The sequence below is a fragment of the Akebia trifoliata genome, chromosome 8 (assembly GCF_017979445.1).
Source record: "Akebia trifoliata isolate Shusen 1 chromosome 8, ASM1797944v1, whole genome shotgun sequence".
Taxonomy (NCBI): Eukaryota; Viridiplantae; Streptophyta; class Magnoliopsida; order Ranunculales; family Lardizabalaceae; genus Akebia; species Akebia trifoliata.
In genome coordinates this window covers 6,244,114-6,267,282 of record NC_141382.1, presented here as the reverse complement: position 1 = coordinate 6,267,282, position 23,169 = coordinate 6,244,114, and the positions used below count along the sequence as shown (strand labels likewise).

General features: G+C 33.1%; 1 long non-coding RNA gene and 1 other non-coding gene across 2 annotated transcripts; both read right to left on the bottom strand.

The window, feature by feature from the left end:
* Nucleotides 1–1,362: 1,362 nt before the first annotated feature.
* On the bottom strand, nucleotides 1,363–3,928 carry LOC147395743 (uncharacterized). The gene is made up of 2 exons (XR_015180347.1): nucleotides 3,678–3,928; nucleotides 1,363–1,641 (listed from the first exon to the last, which is right to left on the bottom strand). It is a non-coding gene; the product is annotated as an uncharacterized LOC147395743 (long non-coding RNA).
* Nucleotides 3,929–5,274: 1,346 nt separating this feature from the next.
* TRNAP-UGG (transfer RNA proline (anticodon UGG)) lies at nucleotides 5,275–5,346 on the bottom strand. Its single transcript has one exon. It is a non-coding gene; the product is annotated as a tRNA-Pro (tRNA).
* Between the last annotated feature and the right edge of the window lie 17,823 nt (nucleotides 5,347–23,169).

Here is a 23,169-nt window from a genome sequence, read left to right as displayed (position 1 = left end):
ACACATCCAACAGAACAAGTAAATTTTGATTACTTTATTGAGTCAATTTATCATTAGTCTTTTGGAATAGTCTTTGCAAGGCAACTTAACATCATATGTTACCCAAAGAAACCTCCATGTGCCAATTCATCTAGCGTCATCTGCATAGGCTCTGAACAACCAATCACAACAGTTGGATCTATAGCCATCAAATCAAAGTCAAGATAAAGTTTCTTTAAATATTAGTAGGAAAATCTTGTAGTCTTATTTAACATAACTTTACCTAAAGCTAAGCAACTAATAATATTTTCTATTAGTAGATAGATATCTATCTCTTTACCCAATTGTAATTTAAAAAGGAGAAAATAAAAAAGAAACATAAGAGAGCTTCTGTTACCGCAACAACTTTTATAAGCCAAAAAAAAAAAGAGAAGTGTTTACATTTCTAAAGAGTTGGTGTGTCTTAAGTAAAAGTTGGTTTACTAATAGAACCTCTGTGAAAAGACCCTATTTACCGAAAAACATTACCCGGAAACCAAAAGGAAAATGCTGAACTGGCTTACTTTGACACTACGCCAACGCTGTGCTGAGGTGATAATCTGACTTAAAAAATGTACTTGGTCCATATGCGGTTGACCTGACAGGTGCACAGAAACATAGATCTTTTTTCTGCAAGATACAGAAGGAGAAAGATTTACAATTTCATGCACCTGCCACATCAATCACATATATTTTTACGATTTATTTTATCATTAATTAAAGAGTCGTGATAAACGTATGTGTTAAAACATACATAATTTATACGCAACTGCATGACAAAACACAGAATCGTAGATCTTTTTCTTTGGGATACACAAGGAAAAGATTATTGATTTTGTGCCCTTATCTCTTATCAGTGTATTTGTTAATCACGTTGTTGCATCATTTTATCATTAGTCTTTGTCAAAGGAGTTTGATATTCTAGTTAGAAAGTCTTCACTCAATCTATATTGATTGGCGTGGCACAAACGCGGAATCATAGATTTCTTTTTTCGAGATACATAACTATACATCTCATAAAAGATTAGCAGCTGTATATCCCAAGAAAACAGATCTATGGTTCCATGTCCGTACTACGACACACAGTCGAATATTGACCGAGTGATGACTTTATAATAAGAAAATCATTATTCTTGTCAAAATTCAATTTTTCTCGGTAGAGTCCTGGTCATATGAATTGCCAGGTGGCATAATAAAATGACTCCATGACGTGGACAAGTTTAGGAGCCGTAGGTATTTATGCCTATGGATGCCCAGTTCCCTTAGGATACATTTGTTATGGGGAAGTGCAATCTTGTATCTCGAGGCATTTGGATCAATGGTACTTGAACTAATAACAGGAAATTGAGAGAATATAAATTATTATTTATTATCTATTGTTTATCACATATTTATTTCAAATTGGTAATAAACATTAAAATTAGTTACATTTCATGTGTTCTCTTATTTGGCATCATAAGAACAAAAAGTGTGAACATTGCATCGATTCACCCCATTAAAAGCTAAGAAGATTATGCAAGGATTTGTCTCTCTTCGTCCATATCTCCCCCAATGCTTCGTGTGGGGTCTACTCCTTGGTGTTCTTATGGTTGACTAAGCCATCCTTCTTGTCGCTTGTGTCGTCTGCAAACATAAACAAAAAAAGAAAAAAAAGAAAAATTTCATCATGGAGATGTTAAATGATGTTGTGTGTGGCCCACTAATTCTTGGATTTGGACCATTCGATTTTAATTGATTGGTGAGCTACCTTGAGATGGGTTAATCAAACTCAACATAAAGTCTTAATTTGTTGATCTATGCTCTAAGAGTTAATACTTGATTTTTCTTATTAAAAAAAAATTACACAAAACTAAATTAGATTCCTTGAGTGAATTCCAAGGCTTCGATGAAAATAGGGTTCGAATGTACGGAATAAAATCACCAATCAGACTAATATCTGATTTATAGGTTGGACCAAGCACTCTGGGATTGGAATTGTTGATCACAATGATCTAACCATCCCCTATTTTAGAGAGCTCGCATTTCAACAATTGAATCATGTTTTAAAATATAAAATTTTCAAATATTTTCTTTTCAAGATAAGATTTTTTATTTTTTTTCATATTGTGCCACCTTTCGTGTGAGACTAAACCTGTGGTCACGAGCACTACTCCCTCAAAAAGCCTTACGAGCAATAGGTTGAGTCAAGGGTCAACAGGACCTTGGAAGGAGGTCTCAAGAAATTCATAGCTTCGTGGGTTTCGAACACTTGACCTACTCTTTGTTGAGGAGCTTAACAAGGCTCAGTTTGCTATTAGGCCAACCCTTTGGGGTTTCATTGGAAATGACATATTTTTAATATATAAAAATATATATAATAAATCATTAATCTATTCATTAAAAAAAATACTAATTTATCTATAAAGAAGTCATTAATCTATGCGCTAACTCTAGGGCTTAAAACGGGTCAAATATAGTCCGTGTATGAGTTTGTCCATATCCATATCCGGATTTAGATCCGACTAGGATCATAATAGTTAAAATCATATGTGAACCATTTTACTTTTATTAAATCAGTATACAGATCCATTCCGATCGAATTAATTGATTCGGGTCAGTCGGGTCGGATAATGTCAAACCATTTAAGGTTATTTTAAATAAGATTGCTAAAACATGGTCTAATGGTGACTTGAACTCAAGACCTCTCCATTTTAAAGAGAAGTCGTGACTATTACGCCAAAGTATTGTTGGTTGATGTTAGATAACTTGAAAAATATAAAAATACAACTTGCAAAATAATATATCATTCAGATCTCGACAGATATAGGAATGAATCCATATCCGACCCGGATCCGACTCAAATAAAGGAACATCAATTCATATCTAAACCATATTTTAATTTGGATAAACTTGATGGGACCAAAATCCGCTAAATTCATATTCAGTGCACTCAAATTTCGGATAAAATTCATCCCATTTTAAGTCCTAGCTAACTTCAAAAACAATTCATATAACTTCATAAATTTATTTTATAAGGTTCAATTCTCGATTTGGTTTGATTCTACACAAGTCTTAAATAGGAACCAAACCGCAACTTGTTCCAAACCAACCCAAAGCTATCGGTTTGGTTCGATTCTCAACTTGAACCGGGCCAAGTTGCTCTCCTAGTAAATAGTAAAGATAATAAACAATGTTTTAAAAATAGGGCCAATCATTGACCTATGAATGACCCGGTCGATCCAAATTGGTTGGACACAAAACAAGATATTAATTAAGATTTCGGGTTCCTTCCCAAAACAAAATGTAATTACTCAACTATAAAAATATGATTCAATGCCAAAGTGAAAAATTCTAAGATTTTTTTATTGGGATATAGATATTTTAAGAATTTAAATAAAAATTAAAAAGATAATTTATTACCATTGAAATTGAATTGTAAATTTAAAAGAGATATATATATATATTTTTTTTACAATTATAATTTTAAAATTAAATTTTTTACCATTGGAATAGAATTAGAAATTTAAGAGATACGTTTTTATTGGTTGTGTTCTTTATCTTTGGACAATGGTTGACATGTCCCATGACCTAAGTCATCTCTGATATACATATTGAAAAATGACCTAAAAACCCTTGATTTTTCATCAATTTATGAAACTGGTAGAGTTGATTGGTCTTACCTGAAATAAATGAGGGGCAGGCAATTGCACACGAAGCCTCGCATAAAATATTTTTGAAAACGTTTTTTGGACAGTCTGCTTCGCATTTCTGAAGGCAGTCCAACTCATCTGCTTCGTGAAGGCGTACGCATGTTAGTAGGACTATGCACATTAGGATCGCTTTCACAGATTTAAACCCCATCTCTCTCTCTCTCTCTCTCTCTCTCTCAGGAAAATATAGAGGACTTGTATAGTATATATAGTGAGAGGGATTTTAGTTGGTAAGAAGTAGTTATTCTGTTTGAGAAAATTATGGAGTTATTTTGTGGAGTGGGTGATGTTTGACGGTCAATGGTCAACTGACCAATTGGTTTAAAACCAGTGGATCATATCTGGGTTTGTTGTGAGGTTTTGGATACAACAATGAGTCTGACTAACCTTACTAATTTGTAAGATTATAATTCTTACTAAAGCTTGTTGAGCTTACCATGTGGCATAAAAAAAAGGAAAAAAAAATAACATGATCCAATGCTATAGGGTGGTCCTAGAGGGCAAAATTCTATAACTTAGAGAAAATAAGAAAAAGTTGTTGTTTTTCTTACCCTTGAATTTTAATTTTAAACTTCGAAGTTCTGTGGAGTTACGTATCTGTCCATATTCAAAACCTTGGATCAAATCCTTAAAAATTTGTTTTTTTTTTTATATAAATAATTTGCTATGAAATCAAGAGGGTCTGTAGTGTTGGATTCCCAATGTGTTTATCCATCTGAGCACAAGGACCCTTAGTAAGAGTCATTAGAAATCAATTTCTAAATTTGAGGAAAATTTTCATATGTTATCTTAATATAGGAAAAAAAAAAAATGGTGGACACTAAAGTAAGGTTTTCTTTCTAAAAGTTACCTAATTTTTATGTGATACATTAACACTCTATTTAATTTAGTAAAGGTTTTTCATCTAAATGTCCACTCACCAAGAAAAAAATATACAATTTATTAAAAAAATCTTTTATTTTGATTTCTTTTAATTACCTTACTGATTTGTGACACATTTAAGTGATTTGTGAAAATAAATCATGAATGATGAATGGCATACCCATCATTTTGAAGATATAAGCGTAACTTTGGATCTTGGTGTGCATTTTCAAAATTGACGAATTTGTTGCTTTATTTATTTAAATTTAGTAAATTCGTCACTGTGTGTATTCTCACAAAATATCTAAAAGGTATATATGATTATAGCTAAATAGATGCTCAAATAAAAAAGGTACGTTTTGATTAAGACCGCTTTGAATTTTGATGATTAAAAAAACAAATGTGTTGGTTTCTTTAATAACGAGAGGAAAATTTGCTACTTTCCCCCAAAAAATGATGAGTTTGTTGTATTTTATTTGTTCTTTAGGTGGCGGCGGTTTCATAATGTGAAAAAAGCTCAAATTTGACAGTCTTGAGTCATCGAATTTCATAAAATTCGACGGACCAAGGGGTCGAATTGACGTCGAATTTTTCATTGTCAAATTTATTTTTTTGACATGTTGAAATTGTCAAATTAATAAAGGATGGGAGAAAATCTTTTTTTTTTTTTTTTTTTGGAAAGGTAAAATTTCAAGAAATAAATGTAGGGGCATTCCGAGAATTGAACTCAGGACCTTTCGCACCCAAAGCGAGAATCATACCACTAGACCAAATGCCCGGATATAGAATTTTAGAAAAATGGAGATGCAAGGTATCAAACCCTGTACCTCTCTCATGCAAAGCGAGCGCTCTACCATTTGAGCTACAACCCCAATAGGATGGGAGAAATTCGATAGCTCTAATCTATCAAATCTGGGAACATCAAGAATTTCGACGGTCCTAGACCGTCAAATTTCAATTTCTAAAATTCGTGGGCCTTTGCCCATCAATTTTTTCTATCGAATTTTCCAGTTTACACATAGTGTTTCTCTATCGTTGTTGGGGATCTCTTAGCAAGGAGATTGACGAATAAATTGCTAAAACAAAAGGGAGGGGAGGCCGTTAAGTAGAATTACGAAGAAAGACTGTTGGTAGCAGGTGGAGACATTTCTCTGGCCTCGTTCAAAAGGAAATGTGGGTAGGGTAGAGCTCGAAAAAGGAATCGAATAATTGGTAGGGTCCTATCCTTAAGATTTAGATAAGAAAAGGGTTCAAAACTTTTATGCATGCACCTCCTCCGTACAAGTGTTGCATACAAGTTACTCCTAGGATGATTAGGAAAGATCAAACCCATTTGAACCATTCACATCATAGTAGTAATAGCGTAAAGGTTGTAAGTTGTGGGGCGGCTAAGGCTATTACTTTCACAAATCTCTCTCACTCTCTCTCTGGTACAGGTAGAGAGTCTACTATGTGAATAACCCACTTACTATAAAAGGCGGTACACGTGCTCTACATGCCAAACTCAATCTTCCCAACAAGCCCATTTTTCTTGATTTAGAAGATGGGTATTGCGTTCGGTTCAAAAGGCATGATTTTCTACGATTGGCCCCCTCCCACTTGTCAATCAAAGTGTAACTTTTGATCCAAATGCTCATTTCGTTACTATTATATGTATTTTGGGTATTTCAAGAAGACCTATATAATGATAAATCCATCACGTTCACTAGTTTACTATTGCAACGAATTTGTTGCTTTGTTTGTTTAAATCCGACAAATTTGATGTTTTGCAAAAAGTAGTTCAAGATGCATGTATGATAATTGTCAAATAGAACTTTGGATCAAAAGTTATGTATAAAATATCGTTATTATTTCTATTTATGGGTACATTGGACATCTACCCAAGACTTAGAAGTTACATATAAAATAATGAAAAAATTATCAAAACGGTATAGTTTTGGAAAATATTTACCAAAACGGTACATTGTAGCAATTAATTCCGAAAACGGTAAATTTACCGTTTTCAGAATTAATTTATTTTACCAAAACGGTAAAAACAGTAATCCAATACTTTTTTATTTCGAAAATGCCCTTTTGTTAATTTTGACTGAAATTACCATTTTATCCTCGCCTCTTTCATAAAAATGTCTGTAATTTCAGTTGAAAGGGTTTCCTTGTTCTGCAACAAGTCCAAGACGAAGAGTGCCACCTCCATCTCTCTTTCTCTCTCTCCATTGGGGAGATCTTGAAAACATTGTAAGTTACCCTCTCTTTCTCTTTCTCTCTCTCTCTGTTGTGAGAACATGAGAAACTTGCAACTTTCTCCGTATTTATCTTTCTTTGTTGTGGAGATTCTCCGTTGGGGAGATGTAGAAAATATTGCAAGTTTCCCTCTCCCTCTCTCTATCTCTTTCCATTGTGGAGAACGTGAGAAACTTGCAAGTTTCTCCAATTTGTCTTTCTTTGTTGTGGAGATTGTTAAAATAATTTCGATTCAAGTCTCTTTCTATCTCTCTCCGTTGTGGAGATTTTGAGAAATTTGAATCGAAAGTGTTTGTGTTTGTGTTTTGGAGTATTTGAACCCTAAACTTTCCATAATATTTTGTCCAAATTCTTTTTTGACTTTTTATTAATTATTGTCATTATTTGCTTGTTATTAAATCTCTTTTAACAGGAACCTTGGAAAAATTGAATACTTCAAGGTGACAATTTTATTTGATTTTAATTTATAATTTTTTTCTTTATACCAATGGAATGCAAATTATTCATAGTGAAAGTTTATTATTGATGAATTTAATTACGTTTAGGGGAAAAAGATGTAGTCCTCATATCATTAAATCATGATATTTTCAGGATAATGAAAGGATTGTAACAAAGTGTTTTTTTGACATAAAATCAAAACTATTTTAGTAGGAAAAAAGATATTAGTAGGAAAATCTTGTAGGCTTATTTAACATAACTTTACCTAAACTTAAGCAACTTAAAAATAGAAGAAAAAAAAAAAAAAGAAAAAGAAAAAAGAAGATATGTTTAAATTTCTAAAGAATTGGTGTCTTAAGTAAAAGTTGGTGTGCTAAGAGAATCTCTCTGAAATAATACCCCATGTACGGACAAACATAACCCCTAAATCAAAAGGAAAATGCTACACTGACTTACTTTGACACTACACCCAACACTGTGCTGATGCGATAATCTGACTTAAAAAACGTACTTGGTCAATATGCGGTTGACCTGACAAAGTGCACAGAAACATAGAACTTTTTTCTGCAAGATACACAAGGAGAAAGATGTACGATCTCATGCACTTGCCACGTCAATCACTTATGTTTTTATGATTTATTTTATCATTAATCAAAGAGTCGTGACAAGCGTATGTGTACGCTATTGACATGGCAAAACACAAAACCGTAGATTTTTTTCTTTGGGATACACAAGGAAAAGATCATCGATTTTGTGCCCTTGCCACATAGCAGCGTATTTGTTAACTGCCTTGTTGCATCATTTTATCATTAGTCTTTGTCAAAAGAGTTTGATATTCTAACTAGAAAGTCTTCACTCGATCAATACTCGATTGGCATGGCACAAACACGGAATCATAGATCTCTTTTCTCATAAAAGATGTGCAGTTGTGTATCTCAAGGAAAAAGATCTATGATTCCATGTCCATACTACGACACACAATCGACTATTGACCGAGTGATGACTTTCTAATAAGAAAATCATTATTCTTACCAAAATTCAATTTTTCTCAGTAGAGTCCTGGTAATATGAATTGCCAGGTGGCATGATAAAATGACTCCATGATGTGGACAAGTTTGAGAATCATATATATTTATGCCTCTGGATGCGTAGTTCCCTCATAATACACTTGTTATGAGGAAGTGCAATCGTGTATCTCAAGACGTTCGGATCTGCGGTACTTGAACTAGTGACAGGAAATTGAGAGAATATAAATTATTATTTATTATCTATTGTTTATCACATATTTATTTCAAAATTGTAATAAACATTAAAATTAGTTACATTTTATGTGTTCTCATATTTGGCAACATGAGAACAAAAAGTGTGGACATTGCATCTATTCACCCATTAAAAGCTAAGAAGATTATGTAAGGGTTTGTCTCTCTTCGCCCATTATCTCCCTCAATGCTTCGTGTGGAGTCTACTCCTTGGTGTTCTTATGGTTAACTAAGCCATCCTTGTTGTCGCTTAGGTCGTCTGCAAACAACAACAAAAAAAAAAAAGAAAAAAAAATATTTCATCATGGAGATGCTGTGTGGCCCACTAATGCTTGGATTTGGACCATTCGATTTTGATTGATTGGTGAGCTACCTTGAGATGGGTTAATCAGACTCACCATAAAGTCTTAATTTGTTGATCTATGCTCTAAGAGTTAATACTTGATTTTTCTTATTAAAAAAAAAATTACACAAAACTAAATTAGATTCCTTGAGTGAATTCCAAGGCTTCCATGAAAATAGGGTTCGAATGTAAGGACTAAAATCACCAATCAGACTAATATATGATTTATAGGGTGGACCAAGCACTCTGGGATTGGAATTGTTGATCACAATGATCTAATCATTCTCTATTTTAGAGAGTTGGCATTTTAACAATTGAACCATATTTTAAAAAACAGACTTTTGAAATATTTTCTTTTCAAGATAAGATTTTTTATTTTTTATTTTTTTCCATATCGTGCCCACCCTTCGGGTGAGACTAAACTTGTGGGCATAGGCACTCCCCCCTCAAAAAGTCTTACAAAGCAACAGGTTGAGTCAAGTCAACAGGACCTTGGAGGGAGTTTCCAAGAAATTCATAGCTTCATGGGGTTTGGAACACATGACCTAACTTTGTTGAAGAGCTGATCAAGGCTTGCCACTAGGCCAACCCTTTGGGATTTCAAGATAAGATTTATGGGAAAGACAAAATAATCTTTTAGCTTTTTGACCTGTTGACAAAATGACCTTTCCTATTAAATGTTAAGTTAAGGGCATTTTTAAAATCTAAATTTTGGTGTCAAATCAGTTTTTACTCCACCTTCTCTCATGATAGTAAATAAAAGGGGTGCAACTCAGTTCGGTTTGTGGCTAAATCGGAATCGAACCAATCCAAACCAAACTAAGGTCTGTTGGATTTGGTTCAGTTCCATGGGTTGCCAATATCATATAATTTCAGTTGGAAATGACATATTTTTAATATATAAAAGATATCTAATAAATTATTAATCTATTCATTAAAAAATCACTAATTTATCCATAAAAAAAGTCATTAATCTATGCTTTAACTCTAGGACTTAAAACGGGTCAGATACATTTTGGATGAGTATGTCCATATCCATGTCTGAAATTTTTATTTGGATACATATCCGGATTTGGATCCAACTCGAATCATAATAGTTTAAATCATATCCAAACCATTTTATTATTATTAAATTAATATACAAATTCAATCCAATTAAATTAATTGATTCGAGTCGGTCGGGTCGAATAATGTCAAATCATTTAAGATTATTTTAAATAAAATTGCTAAAACATGGTTTAATGGTGATTTGAACTCTAACCCTCTCCATTTTAAAGAAAAGTCATGACTACTACACCCAACTATTGTTGGTTGAAGTTAGATAACTTGAAAAATATAAAAATACCACTTACAAAGTAATATATCATTCAGATTTCGACAGATATAGGAATGAATCCATATCCGACCCAATTCTGACTCGAATAAAGGGACATCAACCCATATCCGAACCATATTTTAATTTAGATATACTTGATGGGACCAAAATCCGCTAAATTCAAATTCAGTACACTCATATTTTAGATAAAATCCATCCCATTTTAAACCCTACCTAACTTCTAAAATAATTCATATAACTAAATAAATTTATTTTATAAGGTTCGATTCTATACAAGTCTTGAAGAGCCACAACTTATTCCAAACCAACCCAAAGCTATCGGTTTAATTTGATTCTCAATTTGAATCAGGCTAAGTTGCTCTCCTAGTAAATAGTAAAGATAATAAACAATGTTTTAAAAATTGGATCGATCATTGACGCATATGACTGACCAGGTCGGTCCAAATTGGTTAGACACAAAATGAGATATTAATTAAGATTTTGGGTTCCTTCCCAAAACAAAATGTAGTTACTCAACTTTAAAAATATGATTCAATGCCAAAGGGATAAATTATAAGATTTTTTTATAGGAATATAGATATGTTAAGAATTTAAGAAAAAAAATTAAAAAGATAATTTATTACCATTGAAATTGAATTTTAAATTTAAAAGAGATATTTTTTTTACAATTATAATTAAAATTTTTTTTTTTTTAACCATTGGAATAGAACTAGAAATTTAAGAGATACTTTTTTATTGGTTGTGTTCTTTATCTTTCGACAATGGTTGACATGTCCCTTGACCTAAGTCATCTCTGATATACATAATGAAAAATGACCTAAAAACCCTTGATTTTTCATCAATTTATGAAATTGGTAGAGTTGATTGATCTTATCTGGAGTAAGGAGGTTGCACTTCATTGTACACTTAGCCTCGCATAAAAAACTTTTGAAACCGTTTTTTGGACAATCTGTTAAGCAATTCTTATTGCAGTCCAACTCATCTGCTTCATGAAGGCGTACGTATGTTAGTAGGACTATGCACATTAGAATCGCTTTCACAGATTTATACCCCATCTCTCTCTCTCTCTCTCTTTCTCTCTTAGGAAAATATATAGGACTTGTATAGTATATATAGTGAGGGGGATTTTAGTTGGAAAGAAGTAGTTATGCTATTTGAGAAAATTATGGAATTATTTTGTGGTGTGGGTGATGTTTGACGGTCAATGGTCAACTGACCAATTGGTTTAAAACCAGTGGATTATATCTGGGTTTGTTGTGAGGTTTTGGATACAACAATGAGTCTGACTAGCCTTACTAATTAGTAAGATTTCAATTCTTACTAAAGCTTGTTGAGCTTACCATGTGGCATCAAAAAAAAAAAAAAAACATAATCCAATGCCACGGGTGGTCCTAGAGGACAAAATTCTATAACTTTGAAAAAATAAGAAAAAATTGTTGTTTTTTTACCTTTGAATTTTAATTTTAAACTTTGGAGTTCCGTGGAATTACGTATCTGTCCATATTCAAAACCTTGGATCAAATCCTTAAAAAATTGTATTTTTTTTTTTTTTTTAATAATTTGCCATGAAATCAAGAGGAGCTGTAGTGTTGGATTGCCAATCTGTTTATCCATCTAAGCACAAGGACCCTTAGTAAGAGTCATTAGAAATCAATTTCTAAATTTGAGGAAAATTTTCATATGTTATCTTAATATAGGAATAAAAATAGTGGACACTAAAATAAGGTTTTCTTTCTAAAAGTTACCTAATTTTTAGGTGATACATTAACACTCTATTTAATTTAGTAAAGTTTTTCCATCTAAATGTCCACTCACCAAGAAAAAAATATATAATTTCTTAAAAAAATCTTTTATTTTGATTTCTTTTAATTACCTTATTTGAATTTTTCAATGGTCATTTTGTGATACATTTAAGTGATTTGTGACAATAAATCATGAATGATGAATGTATACCCATCATTTTGAAGATATAAGCGTAACTTTGGATCTTATTGTGCATTTCAAAATTGACGAATTTGTTGCTTTATTTATTTAAATTTAGCAAATTCGTCACTGTGTGTATTATCACAAAATATCTAAAATGTATATATGATTATAGCTAAATAGATGCTCAAATAAAAAAGGTACGTTTTGATTAAGACCAGTTTGAATTTTGACGATTAAAAAAATAAATGTGTTGCTTTGTTAATAACAAGAGGAAAATTTGCCACTTTCCCCTAAAAAAATGATGAGTTTGTTGTGTTTTTTTTTTTTTTGTGAAAAAAGCTCAAATTTGACGGCCTTAGGCCATCAAATTTCATATAATTCGACAAACCAAGGGGTCAAATTGGTGTCGAATTTTCATTGTCGAATTTATATTTTAGACATGTCAAAACTGTCAAATTAATAAAAGATAGGAGAAATTCGACGGCTCTAATCTATCAAATCTGGGAACATCAAGAATTTCGAAGGTCCTAGACCGTCAAATTTCAGTTTCTAAAATTCGTGGCCCTTTGCCAGTCAATTTTTTCTATCGAATTTTCCAGTTTTCACATAGTATTTCTCTATCGTCATTGGGGAGCTCTTAGCAAGGAGATTGACGAATAAGTTGCTAAATCAAACGGGAGGGGAGCCCGTTAAGTAGAATTATGAAGAAAGATTGTTGGTAGCAGGTGGAGACATTTCTTTGGCTCCGTTCAAAAGGAAATGTGGGCAGGGTAGAGCTCGACAAAGGAATCAAATGATTGGTAGGGAGTCCCTAAGATTCAAATAAGAAAAGGGTTCAAAACTTTTATGCACGCACCTCCGTACAAGTGCTGCGTACAAGTTCCGGCCAGGATGATTGGGAAAGATCAAACCAATTTGAACCGCTCACATCACAGTAGTAGTAGCGTAAAGGCCGTAAGTCGTGGGGCGGCTAAGGCTATTACTTTCACAGATCTCTCTCTCTATCTATAGTATAGGTAGAGAGAGAGATCTGCTGCGTGAGCAACCCGCTTACTATAAGGGGCGTTACATGTGCTCTACAGGCCGCACTCAATCTTCCCAACGAGCCCATTTTTCTTGATTTGGAAGACGGGCGTTGCGTTCGGTTCGAAAGGCATGGTTTTCTACGGTCGGGCCCCCCTCCCACTTGTCAATCAAAGTGTAACGTTTGATCCAGCTCATTTCATTACTATTATATGTATTTTGGGTATTTCAAGAAGACCTATATAATGATAAATCCGTCACGTTCACTAGTTTACTATTGCGATGAATTTGTTGCTTTGTTTTGTTTAAATCCGTCAAGACTTAGAAGCTACACATAGAATAATACTATTATTTATTATTTTTTTTGATTCGTAGGATATCCCACGTCTCTTTTGGGATGTAATGTAATTGTCTTACATTGTGGAGCACTTGTTGCACCCACTAGTCCTATGGATGGAACCTTATTTAGGATGTAATGTAACTTACTTTTTAACTTATGGGTTTGAAAAAAGTCTTTCTAAGCATGCTTTATTTATTTCTATTTTGTAACACGTGTACATATCGTATGGCGTGACTAATATGACCTTCACAATACCCCTCTAATAACAGGAACCCAAGTCGATAGATGTGAAGATAGATATGCCATGATATCTGATATGAGTATAAACTGTTAGTTGACAACAATTAGAATTAATCAATTATTCGACGAAGTACTCTCTGCCAAACAGTCCCCCCGCCCCCCCCCCCCCCCCCCCCCCCCCCCCCCCCCCAAATGAGCAAAACGGTTTAATATAATGCTACTCAATCCGTAATGAGTTGCGATAAATTGACTAAAATAAACTACTCAAAATTTACTCGTTGATGTGGTATGTGCATAGAATCATATATCTTTTTCTTTGGGATACAAAAAAAAAAAAAAAAAAAATCTACGACTCCGTGCACACATCCAATAGAACAAGTAAATTTTGATTACTTTACTGAGTCAATTTATCATTAGTCTTTTGGAATAGTGTTTGCAAGGCAACTTAACATCATATATTACCCAAAGAACCTCCATGTGGTAATTCATATTTTCTATTAGTAGTTAGATATCTATCTCTTTACCCAATTGTAATTTAAAAAGGAGAAAATAAAAAAGAAACATAATATGAGAGAGCTTTTGTTACCACAACAACTTTTACAAGCCAAAAAAAGACAACTGTTCACATTTCTAAAGAATTGGTGTGTCTTAAGTAAAAGTTGGTGTACTAATAGAATCTCTTAGAAAAGACCCCATTTACCGGAAAACATTACCCCCAAACCAAAAGGAAAATGTTGAACTGGCTTACGTTGACACTACGCCCAACACTGTGCTAACGTAATAGTTTGACTTAAAAAACGTACATGGTCCATATGCGGTTGACCTGACAGGTGCACGGAAACATAGATCTTTTTTCTGCAAGATAAAAAAGGAGAAAGATCTATGATTTCATGCACTTACCACATCAATCACATATGTTTTTGCAATTTATTTTATCATTAATTAAAGAGTCGTGATAAACGTATGTGTCAAAACATATGTAATTTATACGCAACTGCATGGCAAAACACAGAATCGTAGATCTTTTTCTTTGGGATACACAAGGAAAAGATTATCAATTTTGTGCCCTTATCTCGTAGCAACGTATTTGTTAATCACGTTGTTGCATCATTTTATCATTAGTCTTTGTCCAAAGAGTTTTATATTCTAGCTAGCAAGTCTTCACTCAATCAATATTTGATTGGCATGGCACAAACGTGGAATCATGGATCTCTTTTTTTGGGATACATAACTATACACTTATTAAAAGATGTGCAGTTGTATATCCCAAGAAAATAGTTCTATGGCTCCATGTCCGTACTATGACACATAGTCGAATATTGACCGAGTTATGACTTTCTAAAAAGAAAATCATTATTCTTGTCAAAATTCAATTTTTCTCAGTAGAGTCCTGGTCATATGAATTGCCAGGTGGCATAATAAAATGGCTTCATGACGTGGACAAGTTTAAGAACCGTAGATATTTATGCCTCTAGATGCCCAGGATACATTTGTTATGGGGAAGTCCAATCGTGTATCTCGAGGCATTTGGATCAATGGTACTTGAACTAGTACTAGGAAATTGAGAGAATATAAATTATTATTTATTATCTATTGTTTATCACATATTTATTTCAAATTTGTAATAAACATTAAAATTAGTTACATTTCATGTGTTCTCTTATTTGGCATCATAAGAACAACAAGTGTGAACATTGCATCGATTAACCCCATTAAAAGCTAAGAAGATTATGTAAGGATTTGTCTCTCTTCGTCCATATCTCCCCCGATGCTTCATGTGGAGTCTACTCCTTGGTATTCTTATGGTTGACTAAGCCATCCTTCTTGTCGCTAGGGTCTGCAAACATCAACAGAAAAAAAAAAACAAATATTTCATCATGGAGATGTTAAATGATGCTGTGTGGCCCACTAATTCTTGGATTTGGACCATTCAATTTTGATTGATTGGTGAGCTACCTTGAGATGGGTTAATCAAACTCACCATAAAGTCTTAATTTGTTGATCTATGCTCTAAGAGTTAATACTTGATTTTTCTTATTAAAAAAAACTTACACAAAACTAAATTAGATTCCTTGAGTGAATTCCAAGGCTTCGATGAAAATAGGGTGCGAATGTACGGAATAAAATCACCAATCAGACTAATATCTGATTTATAGGTTGGACCAAGCACTCTGGAATTGGAATTGTTGATCACAATGATCTAACCATCCTCTATTTTAGAGAGCTGGCATTTCAACAATTGAATCATATTTTAAAATATAAAATTTTCAAATATTTTCTTTTCAAGATAAGATTTTTTTTATTTTTTTTTCATATCGTGCCACCTTTTGTGTGAGACTAAACATGTGGTCACAGGCACTACTCCCTCAAAAAGCCTTACGAGCAATAGGTTGAGTCAAGGGTCAACAGGACCTTTGAAGGAGGTCCCAAGAAATTCATAGCTTCGTAGGTTGCGAACACTTGACCTACTCTTTGTTGAGGAGCTTAACAAGGCTCAGTTTGCTATTAGGCCAACCCTTTGGGTTTCAGTTGGAAATGACATATTTTTAATATATAAAAATATATATAATAAATCATTAATATATTCATTAAAAAAATACTAATTTATCTATAAAGAAGTCATTAATCTATGCGCTAAATCTAGGGTTTAAAACGAGTCAGATATAGTCCGTATATGAGTTTGTCCATATCCATATCCGGATTTAGATCCGACTAGGATCATAATAGTTAAAATCATATCTAAACCATTTTACTTTTATTAAATCAGTATACAGATCCATTCCGATCAAATTAATTGATTCGGGTCAGTCGGGTCGGATAATGTCAAACCATTTAAGGTTATTTTAAATAAGATTGCTAAAACATGGTCTAATGGTGACTTAAACTCAAGACCTCTCCATTTTAAAGAGAAGTCATGGCTATTACGTCAAAGTATTGTTGGTTGATGTTAGATAATTTGAAAAATATAAAAATATAACTTGCAAAGTAATATATCATTCAAATCTCGACGGATATAGGAATGAATCCATATCTGACCCGGATCCGACTCGAATAAAGGAACATCAATTCATATCTAAACCATATTTTAATTTGGATAAACTTGATGGGACCAAAATCCGCTAAATTCATATTCAGTGCACTCAAATTTCGAGTAAAATTCATCCCATTTTAAGTCCTAGCTAACTTCAAAAACAATTCATATAACTTCATAAATTTATTTTATAAGGTTCAATTCTCGATTTGGTTTGATTCTACACAAGTCTTAAATAGGAACCAAACCGCAACTTGTTCCAAACCAACCCAAAGCTATCAGTTTGGTTCGATTCTCAGCTTGAACCGGGCCAAGTTGCTCTCCTAGTAAATAGTAAAGATAATAAACAATGTTTTAAAAATAGGGCCAATCATTGACTTATGAATGACCCGGTCGATCCAAATTGGTTGGACACAAAACAAGATATTAATTAAGATTTCGGGTTCCTTCCCAAAACAAAATGTAATTACTCAACTATAAAAATATGATTCAATGCCAAAGTGAAAAATTCTAAGATTTTTTTATTGGGATATAGATATTTTAAGAATTTAAATAAAAATTAAAAAGATAATTTATTACCATTGAAATTGAATTTTAAATTTAAAAGAGATATATATATTTTTTTTACAATTATAATTTTAAAATTAAATTTTTTACCATTGGAATAGAATTAGAAATTTAAGAGATAATTTTTTATTGGTTGTGTTCTTTATCTTTGGACAATGGTTGACATGTCCCATGACCTAAGTCATCTCTGATATACATAATGAAAAATGACCTAAAAACCCTTGATTTTTCATCAATTTATGAAACTGGTAGAGTTGATTGGTCTTACCTGAAATAAATGAGGGGCAGGTAATTGCACACGAAGCCTCGCATAAAATATTTTTGAAAACGTTTTTTTGGACAGTCTGCTTCGCATTTCTGAAGGCAGTCCAACTCATCTGCTTCGTGAAGGCGTACGCATGTTAGTAGGACTATGCACATTAGGATCGCTTTCACAGATTTAAACCCCATCTCTCTCTCTCTCTCTCTCTCTCTCTCTCTCTCTCTCTCTCAGGAAAATATAGAGGACTTGTATAGTATATATAGTGAGAGGGATTTTAGTTGGTAAGAAGTAGTTATTCGGTTTGAGAAAATTATGGAGTTATTTTGTGGTGTGGGTGATGTTTGACGGTCAATGGTCAACTGACCAATTGGTTTAAAACCAGTGGATCATATCTGGGTTTGTTGTGAGGTTTTGGATACAACAATGAGTTTGACTAACCTTACTAATTTGTAAGATTATAATTCTTACTAAAGCTTGTTGAGCTTACCTTGTGGCATCAAAAAAAGAAAAAAAAATAACATGATCCAATGCTATAGGGTGGTCCTAGAGGGCAAAATTCTATAACTTAGAAAAAATAAGAAAAAGTTGTTGTTTTTCTTTGTTTGTTTAAGTCCGACAAATTCGATGTATTGCAAAAAAGTAGTTCAAAATGCATGTACAATAGTTGTCAAATAGAAATTTGGATCAAAAGTTACATATAAAATATCTTTATTATGGGTAAATTGGACCCTCGACTTAGAAGTTACACATAAAATAATACTATTATTTATTATTTTTTTGATTTCGTTGGATATCCCACATCTCTTTTAGGATGTAATGTAATTGTCTTAGATTTGTAGAGCACTTGTTGCACCCACTAGTCCTATGGATGGAACCTTATTGGTCTTACAAAAAATCATTATGATTGGTGATTGAACAATCGAGATGAAGATTGATGAATTTTTGAAGTATAAGAAGATGGAATTTTGGGTAGATAAATCAGGAGTTAAGCAAAGGATTGAACACAAGGCTGAACAAATTAAATAAAAATAATTAAATATTGAGTCGAAGAGCTTGATTGACAGATTTTTCGGTTAAAGATGGGGGCCTTTAGGTCAACCTTCATTTGTCCATAAGACATGATCGAGGTCATGAAGCATAACGTTAGTTTCAAAGCACAAATCTCGAATATTCACCATCATGTGGACGGTCATCATATCTCAACCGTTCTTAAAAAATAAAATAAAATAAAATAGAATAATGTCCTAAACAACCTTAATAACTGTTGAGATTCATAATTTTTATGTTTTGTTAGGGCAACAATTGAACTCAAGACTTCTAAAGTATTAATTGTGTGGAGATTTTTTTTATTTGGTAAAACCTAAATCTAAAGAGTAATTTTCCTTTTATGTGTAAATTGAAAGTCAAATATTTTCTTTGCTTTCTTGGATGTAAGTGTTGTAGAGACACTCTTCAAAATTATAGTCCCATATCGAATAAATACAAAAATACTGTTCAACTAATAAAGGACACCACTCTCCTTATTTCTATATGAGTGAGAAAAAGAGCGGGTCTCACGCCCACATTAAGGTTATTCTTCCAAAATATCTTAATACGCATGTCGGACTGATTTTGTGCTTGGGTTTGGGTTTGGATCTTATTCAAAGTTTCATCGAATTCTTATTCAATCTTAACCGTTGATTTCCTTGATCTATTAGAATAACAATTTCCACACTTTAATGTGTTTAGATCGTTAGGGTTCTCCAACATTCAGAAATGGGCCAATTATGGCCCAAAAGTTTATCTCCATTATTACTTTAGACCATTAGGCTTCTCTATCCCGTTGAGTTTATTGCTTATAAAGGGAATCGTGCCCTAGTGTTAATATACACAACAATCGAGTTATGATATACCTCTCTTATGTAATCATATTGTTCTCTTCGAACTATGTTGTTGCCTTCTTCTATTTGTTCTTCTTGCTTGTATAAGGAACTTGCTTTGATCAAGTTTGTCGTAGACCTACTACTTTTGAGTACACGATTAGCAAAGAAAGAGATAGTTGATTCTTGGAAACTAGACGCTTAAGATCGATTGCACTGTCGATTCAATCTTAAGATGACGAAATTGATTTTAAGGACAACGACTTTTTCGTGCCTTAGTCACCGATAAGGTCTTTCAATTTTTACCTGTTTTTATATTCTACAACTGTTTATGAATTATATGTTCCAAGAACATAAAACCAGAATACAAATCCTGTTGAAGTATGGCTAAAAACAATTAAGCATGATCCAAGTATGTGTGTTTTTAGGTCGGTAGAAGGTAATTTGGATTGGACTTGTAACTAATGTAAGTGATCCACTTATGTGGTGTTTATAAAAAAAGGTTTTGTTTTCTTTTGTTGTAAGTTTAACTTCAAATCTAAGTTTTTTTTAGAGAAGAGAGAGTAATTGAGAGGTCTGAGAAGATTGAGATCTAGAAGAAGGTGAAGCTAAGTGATAGAGGTGTTTTATTGTATCGATTTGTCATGTTTTCTTCATAGTGAAATCAAACTCCAACGCTAATACCTTCATAGACGTAACTTTTGGGTGAATCATGTAGAATCCCGTGTTATGGATTTTGTGTTCTTACTCTTTTCTTTTTGTGGTTGTTTATCTTTTTTGCATTTGCTACTATTAGTTGAATTATCTTTCATTGCCATTATCAAACAAGGTCTTGAAATGTATGACATACAAGGTGTTTGGTAAAATACCCAATAGGTGTTTCATCAAATTACTAAGTAATTTTCATAAAGATGATCAAAATACACAATAACAACCATTATGATTAAACCTCTCTCATTTTTTTTTTTTTGTTCAAGTTAAATATGGTAAAAATGTTTAGAATATCTTATCAAACAATGAATCGGCTTAACACTGTCCTTGACCCACACAAATAATAGGGACGCCTATCGGTTTTTGGGTTTACATCTTACTGATTTTGGGTTGGGTTTGGATTGATCCATGATAAACCAAGGCATTATGGCTGGTGGCACTATAGTTAATAACATGTACTAATGTGATTAATGGGTTTAATGGGTCAGCCTCGGTTCGACTCCTAAAGGAATAAGAATCATTAAAATTTGTTAAATAGGATGTCATCTTCATGTATAAGTGTTGCAGGTTTATTAAATGTGAAGTAAAATATCTCTGACTCACGGTGTCCCATCTGTCAAATTCAAATCTTTCTTGAACTTATTTTAGATATGCTCAATCTCAAATGTTATCTCGGGTTTCGTTTGTGTATTGTGTGTCTAGTTGTTGGGGAGTTTGGGACTTGTGACCATGCTTGATTTACGTGTTTATAGAATGATTTTCCATTCTAGTCGTGATCATTCTTATTTATTCGATATTCTTCATACTCTTCTTTCTAGACATCCTCGGTTGACCTGTACTTTGTGTTGTGCATAATGAGGAGAGAAGAGAGGAGCGCGGGGGACGGGGGACGGGGGAGGGTGTAAATATTTATAGCTCTGCCCATGATAATTAGGATGTTAGATTTTGGTAACTTACTTTTTAACCTATGGGTTCGAAAAAAGTCTTTCTAAGCATACTTTTTTTATTTCTATTTTGTAACGTGTGTACTTATCGTATGGCGTGACTAAAATGACCTCCACAATACCTTGCTAATAACAGGAACCCCGAGTTGATAGATGTGAAGATAGATATGCCATGATATTTGATATGAGTGCCAAATTGTTAGTTGACAACAATTAGAATTAATCGATTATTGGATGAAGTACTCTCTGCCAAACACTTACTCCCCCCCTCCAAATGAGCAAAACGGTTCAATCCAACATTACTCAATTCGTAATGAGTTGCGATAAATTGGCTAAAATAAACTACTCAACAGGTGGAGACATTTCTTTGGCCATGTTCAAAAGGAAATTAGGATGTTAGATTTTGATAACTTACTTTTTAACCTATGGGTTCGAAAAAAATTTTCTAAGCAAACTCTTTTATTTCTATTTTGTAACACATGTACATATCGTATGGTGTGACTAATATGACCTCCACAATACCCCTCTAATAACAGGAACCCGAGTTGATAGATGTGAAGATAGATATACCAAATGAGCAAAACAGTTCAATCCAACGCTACTCAATTCGTAATGAGTTGTGATAAATTGACTAAAATAGACTACTTAAAATTCACTCGTTGATGTGGTATGTGCACATAATCATATATCTTTTTTTTTTCGGGATACACAAGACCAAAAAAATCCATGATTTCATGCACACATCCATCTGAACAAGTAAATTTTGAGGTGCTTTTTTGAGTCAATTTATCATTAGTCTTTTGGAATAGAGTTTGCAAGGCAACTTAACATCATATGTTACCCGAAGAAACCTCCATGTAGCAATTCATCTAGCATCATCTGCATAGGCTCTGATCAACCAATCACAACACTTGGATCTATAGCCATCAAATCAAAGTCAAGATAAAGTTTCTTTAAATATTAGTAGGAAAATCTTGTAGTCTTATTTAACATAACTTTACCTGAAGCTAAGCAACTAATAATATTTTCTATTAGTAGTTAGATATCTAGCTCTTTACCCAATTGTAATTTAAAAAGGAGAAAATAAAAAAGAAATATAAAATAAGAGAGCTTCTGTTACCGCCACAACTTTTACAAGCCAAAAAAAAAGAGAAATGCTTAAATTTCTAAAGAATTGGTGTGTCTTAAGTAAAAGTTGGTGTAGTAATAGAATCTCTCTGAAATAAAGACCCCACGTACCCAAAGGAAAATGCTGAACTGGCTTACTTTGACACTACGCCCAACACTGTGCTGACGTGATAATCTGACTTAAAAAATGTACTAGGTCCATATGCGGTTGACCTGACAAGTGCACAGAAACATAGATCTTTTTTCTGTAAGATACAGGAGGAGAAAGATCTATGATTTCATGCACTTGCCACATCAATCACATATGTTTTTGTGATTTATTTTTTCATTAATCAAAGAGTCGTGATAGATGTATAAAACATACACAATTTATATGCGACTGCGTGGTAAAACACAGAACCGTAGATCTTTTTCTTTGGGATACACAAGGAAAAGATCATCAATTTCATGCTTGCCTCGTAGCAATGTATTTGTTAACCACGTTATTGCGTCATTTTATCATTAATCTCTGTCAAAAGAGTTTGATATTCTAGCTAGAAAGTCTTCACTTAATCAATACTTGATTGGCGTGGCACAAACACAAAATCATAAATCTCTTTTCTCGGGATGCACAACTATACATCTCATAAAAGATGTGCAATTGTGTATCCCAAGAAAAAAGATCTATGATTCCATGTCCGAACTACGGCACACAATCCAATATTGACCAAGTGATGACTTTCTAATAAGAAAATCATTATTCTTATCAAAATTAAAATTTTCTCTGTAGAGTCCTGGTAATATGAATTGCCAGGTGGCATAATAAAATGACTCCATGACGTGGACATGTTTGGGAACCATAGATATTTATGCCTCTGGATGCACAGTTCTCTCATGATACATTTGTTATGGGGAAGTGCAATCACGTATCTCGAGGCATTTGGATCAATGGTACTTGAACTTGCAACAGGAGA